This window comes from Triticum aestivum, chromosome 5B (assembly GCF_018294505.1).
Source record: "Triticum aestivum cultivar Chinese Spring chromosome 5B, IWGSC CS RefSeq v2.1, whole genome shotgun sequence".
In the NCBI taxonomy this organism is placed as follows: Eukaryota; Viridiplantae; Streptophyta; class Magnoliopsida; order Poales; family Poaceae; genus Triticum; species Triticum aestivum.
Genome location: NC_057807.1, coordinates 711,935,926 through 711,942,260, shown reverse-complemented (window position 1 = coordinate 711,942,260; position 6,335 = coordinate 711,935,926).

Here is a 6,335-nt window from a genome sequence, read left to right as displayed (position 1 = left end):
GTCCATTCTTTGGCTTCTTCCTGGCAGCTTGCTTGCCGGGCGCGGCAACCTCCTTGCCGTCCTTCTTGAAGTTCTTTTTACCCTTGCCTTTCTTGAACTTAGTGGTTTTATTGACCATCAACACTTGATGTTCCTTCCTGACTTCTACCTCTGCTGATTTCAGCATAGCAAATACTTCAGGAATGGTCTTTTCCATCCCCTGCATATTGAAGTTCATCACAAAGCTCTTGTAGCTTGGTGGAAGCGACTGGAGGATTCTGTCAATGACCGCATCATCCGGGAGATTAACTCCCAGCTGAGCCAAGCGGTTATGCAACCCAGACATAGTGAGTATGTGCTCACTGACAGAACTGTTTTCCTCCATCTTACAGCTGAAGAATTTGTTGGAGACTTCATATCTCTCGACCCGGGCATGAGCTTGGAAAACCATTTTCAGCTCTTCGAACATCTCATATGCTCCATGTCTCTCAAAACGCTTTTGGAGCCCCGGCTCTAGGCTGTAAAGCATGCCGCACTGAACGAGGGAGTAGTCATCGAAACGTGCCTGCCAAGCGTTCATAACATCTTGTTCTGCAGGGAGAACGGGTGCGTCACCAAGCGGTGCTTGTAGGACATAATCTTTCTTGGCAGCTATGAGGATGATCCTCAGGTTCCGGACCCAGTCCGTATAGTTGCTGCCATCGTCTTTCAGCTTGGTTTTCTCTAGGAACGCGTTGAAGTTGAGGACTACGTTGGCCATTTAATCTACAAGACATATTGCAAAGATTTTAGACTAAGTTCATGATAATTAAGTTCAACTAATCAAATTATTAGTGAACTCCCACTTAGATTAGACATCCCTCTAGTCATCTAAGTATTACATGATCCGAGTTAACTAGACCGTGTCCGATCATCACGTGAGACGGACTAGTCAACGTCGGTGAACATCTTCATGTTGATCGTATCTTCTATACGACTCATGCTCGACCTTTCGGTCTTCTGTGTTCCGAGGCCATGTCTGTACATGCTAGGCTCGTCAAGTCAACCTAAGTGTTTGCATGTGTAAATCTGTCTTACACCCGTTGTATGTGAACGTCTGAATAAAACACCCGATCATCACGTGGTGTTTTGAAACAGCGAACTGTCGCAACGGTGCACAGTTAGGGGGAACACTTCTTGAAATTATTGTGAGGGATCATCTTATTTACTACCATCGTTCTAAGTAAACAAGATGCAAAACATGATAAACATCACATGCAATCAAATAATAAACGTGACATGATATGGCCAATATCACATAGCTCCTTTGATCTCCATCTTGGGGCTCCATGATCATCTTGTCACCGGCTTGACACCATGATCTCCATCATCATGATCTCCATCATCGTGTCTCCATGAAGTTGCTCGCCAACTATTACTTCTACTACTATGGCTAACGCGTTTAGCAATAAAGTAAAGTAATTTACATGGCGTTTCTTGATGACATGCAGGTCATATAAAAGAATAAAGACAACTCCTATGGCTCCTGCCGGTTGTCATACTCATCGACATGCAAGTCGTGAATCCTATTACAATAGCATGAACATCTCATACATCACATATAGATCATTCATCATTCATCACAACTTTGGCCATATCATATCACAAACCACTTGCTGCAAAAACAAGTTAGACGTCCTCTAATTGTTGTTGCAAGTTTTACGTGGCTGAATTAGGGTTCTAGCAAGAACGTCTTCTTACCTACGTTAAAGCCACAAGGTGATTTGTCAACTTCTATTTACCCTTCATAAGGACCCTGTTCATCGATTCCGCTCCAACTAAAGTAGGAGAGACAGACACCCGCCAGCCACCTTATGCAACTAGTGCATGTTAGTCGGTGGAACCGGTCTCACGTAAGCGTACGTGTAAGGTTGGTCCGGGCCGCTTCATCCCACAATACCGCTGAAGCAAGAAAAGCCTAGTAACGGCAAGATAGTTGACAAATCTACGCCCACAACAAATTGTGTTCTACTCGCGCAAGAAGAACTACGCATAGACCTAGCTCAAGATGCCACTGTTGGGGAACGTTGCAGAAAACAAAAATTTTCCTACTCGTTTCACCAAGATCATCTAGGAGTTCATCTAGCAACGAGTCATTGGATGCATCTACATACCTTTGTAGATCGTGAGCGGAAGCGTTCAAAAGAACGGTGATGATGTAGTCGTACTCGACGTGATCCAAATCACCGATGACCAGCGCCGAACGGACGGCACCTCCGCGTTCAACACACGTACGGGACGGGAGACGTATCCTACTTCTTGATCCAGCAAGGGGGAAGGAGAGGTTGATGAAGATCCAGCAGCACGACGGCGTGGTGGTGGATGCAGGGCGTCACAGCAGCAGGGCTTCGCCGAGACTACGAGGGAGAGACGTAACGGGGGGAGGTGGAGGCGCCAGGGGCTGGTGTAAAATCCCTCCTCTCCCCCCCACTATATATAGGGGTGCCAGGGGGGCGCCGGCCCTAGTAGATGGCATCTACTAGGGGGGGCGGCGGCCAAGGGGAGGTTTCCCTCCTCCCCAAGGCACCTAGGGGTGCCTTCCACCACATGGACTCTTCCATGGTGGAAACCCTAGGCGCATGGGCCTATAGGGGCTGGTGCCCTTGGCCCATCTAGGCCAAGGCGCACCCCCTACAGCCCATGTGGCCCCCCGGGACAGGTGGCCCCACCCGGTGGACCCCCGAGACCCTTCCGGTGGTCCCGGTACAATACCGATAACCCCGAAACTTGTCTTGATGCCCGAAATAGCACTTCCTATATATAATTCTTTACCTCCGGACCATTCCGGAACTCCTCGTGACGTCCGGGATCTCATCCGGGACTCCGAACAACATTCGGGTTTCTGCATATACATATCTTCATAACCCTAGCGTCACCGAACCTTAAGTGTGTAGACCCTACGGGTTCGGGAGACAAGCAGACATGACCGAGACGACTCTCCGGTCAATAACCAACAGCGGGATCTGGATACCCATGTTGGCTCCCACATGCTCCACGATGATCTCATCGGATGAACCACGATGTCGAGGATTCAATCAATCCCGTACGCTATTCCCTTTGTCTATCGATATGTTACTTGCCCGAGATTCGATCGTCGGTATCCCAATACCTCGTTCAATCTCGTTACCGGCAAGTCACTTTACTCGTACCGTAATGCATGATCCCATGACCAGACACTTGGTCACTCTGAGCTCATTATGATGATGCATTACCGAGTGGGCCCAGTGATACCTCTCCGTCATACGGAGTGACAAATCCCAGTCTTGATCCATGTCACCCAACAGACACTTTCGGAGATACCCGTAGTCTACCTTTATAGTCACCCAGTTACGTTGTGACGTTTGGCATACCCAAAGCACTCCTACGGTATCCGGGAGTTACACGATCTCATGGTCTAAGGAAAAAATACTTGACATTGGAAAACTCTAGCAAACGAACTATACGATCTTGTGCTATGTTTAGGATTGGGTCTTGTCCATCACATCATTCTCCCAATGATGTGATCTCGTTATCAATGACATCCAGTGTCCATAGTCAGGAAACCATGACTATCTGTTGATCAACGAGCTAGTCAACGAGAGGCTCACTAGGGACATGTTGGTGTCTGTTATTCACACATGTATTACGATTTCCGGATAACACGATTATAGCATGAATAAAGACAATTATCATGAACAAGGAAACATAATAATGCTTTTATTATTGCCTCTAGGGCATATATCCAACACATGGCCCATGTAGGCCCACTAACCCCCGGGGGGTTCCGGTAACCCCCCGGTACTCCGGAAAAATCCCGGTTTCTTCCGGAACGATTCCGATATCCAAATATAGGCTTCCAATATATCAATCTTTATGTCTCGACCATTTCGAGACTCCTCGTCATGTCCGGGATCACATCCGGGACTCCGAACAACCTTCGGTACATCAAAACATATAAACTCATAATAAAATTGTCATCGTAACGTTAAGCATGCGGACCCTACGGGTTCGAGAAATATGTAGACATGACCTAGAACTATTCTCGGTCAATAACCAATAGCGGAACCTGGATGCTCATATTGGCTCCCACATATTCTACGAAGATCTTTATCGGTCAAACCGCATAACAACATACGTTGTTCCCTTTGTCATCGGCATGTTACTTGCCCGAGATTCGATCATCGGTATCCAATACCTAGTTCAATCTCGTTACCGGCAAGTCTCTTTACTCGTTCTGTAATACATCATCCCGCAACTAACTAATTAGTTGCAATGCTTGCAAGGCTTATAGTGATGTGCATTACCGAGTGGGCCCAGAGATCCCTCTTCGACAATCGGAGTGACAAATCCTAATCTCGAAATACGCCAACCCAACATGTACCTTCGGAGACACCTGTAGAGCTCCTTTATAATCACCCAGTTACATTGTGACGTTTGGTAGCACACAAAGTGTTCCTCCGGTAAACGGGAGTTGCATAATCTCATAGTCATAGGAACATGTATAAGTCATGAAGAAAGCAGTAGCAACATACTAAACGATCAAGTGCTAAGGCTAACGGAATGGGTCAAGTCAATCACATCATTCTCCTAATGATGTGATCCTGTTAATCAAATGACAACTCTTTTGTCCATGGCTAGGAAACATAACCATCTTTGATAAACGAGCTAGTCAAGTAGAGGCATACTAGCGACACTATGTTTGTCTATGTATTCACACATGTATTATGTTTTCGGTTAATACAATTCTAGCATGAATAATAAACATTTATCATGATATAAGAAAATAAATAATAACTTTATTATTGCCTCTAGGGCATATTTCCTTTAGTGGCCTCGCCGGAGATGATTGAGGCCGAGCTCAACCACCTCTACCACTGCTCCTGGGATTGGCGGGTCACCCTGTTGGCTGGTGGCCAGTTCTCGGTCGTCTTCCCTGACATGGTTTGCCACGGCTATGGCACCCGCAGCGGCGACATCGCCCTAGCCCTCAACAAGCTAGTGGTGGACATCTCCGTTCCGGTGCAGGACCCCCTGGCGGTCGAGGTCCTGGACACGGCTTGGATCCTCATCGGTAGCCTCCCCGACATCGCCCGCTGGGAGCGGGTCATTCGGAACATGTCTCGCATCCTCATCAAGGTGGTCGTGGTCAACGAGCTCTCTCTCCGCAAGGAGGAGGAGGTCCGGGTCAAGGTCAAATCCCTCGACTCTTCCAAGCTCCGCGCCACAATTCGTGTGTTCTTCAACGACCAGGGTTTCGACCTCCGCATCTCCCCCGAGCAACCCAACCACATTGGCCGCCCCCGCATCCTCGACGACAGCTTCTTGGGGGAGGTCCGGATGGGGGTGGTGCGGGGGGCCACCGCGCTGACCGGGATCCCCGCCACGGCCACCACTCCGACTCGGAGGAGGACGATGCTGACTCCAAGGACAGTCCACCCCACGAGCACCTCCCGCTCCGGCTGCCAGGGCATCGCTGGGGCAGGCCGTGCCCATGCTACGGATCCCACTAGTAGAAAACAGGGCTTTGGTTCAGCCGGGCTAGCCCATTAGTCCCGGTTCGTGAGGCCAGGTGGGCGACCGGGCCATCGTGGGGCATTGGTCCCGGTTCATCTGGCACCTTTGGTCCCGGTTCGAGGCTCGAACCGGGACCAATGTGCCTCGCTCCTGGCCCACCACCATTGGTCCCGATTGGTGGCTTGAACCAGGACCAAAGGGTGTCCTTTAGTCCCGGTTCCAGCCACGAACCGGGACCAATGATATGCCTATATATACCCCTTGCCCGTGAGCAGAGCAGTGGAGCGCTCTATTTTTTTGGGAGAGGTGTGTGAGAGGTGTGTTGTGCTCTAGCTCACCTCCTATTCACATGAGGGGTATTGGTGTTTGATGAAATGCCCGAGCCACCCTTAAGCTTTCTCCTCTCGAAGCTCCTTGTCCAAGCTCCATTTTCCTCGAGATTTGTCTAGGTTTGGCGGTCCGTCCTGTCCCATCCCCGTCCTCACCGCCGTTTATCGCCCGCGCCAATCTCGTCGCCTGCACCACCGTGTTGAGCCTCTTGATCTTGTCTTCTTTCTAAAAGAAAAAAGTTCTTGCTTGTATGATTTAGATAGATACTTGTGTAGTTTTCTTACTTATTATTGTTTTTTATTATATAGTGCGATGGTTTTGGTATCCGCCTCCATCGGCCCTTGTCCTGTCTATGATTTAGATGTGGTATATATATTTTCTTTTATAACTATTAGTTTCATTTAGTGTTTATGACAATTATGCCGAGCAACGTGACATAGATTTTTTTATCTAGGAGGTATGTGAACCAGAAATTCCAACCGGCCATATTGTCG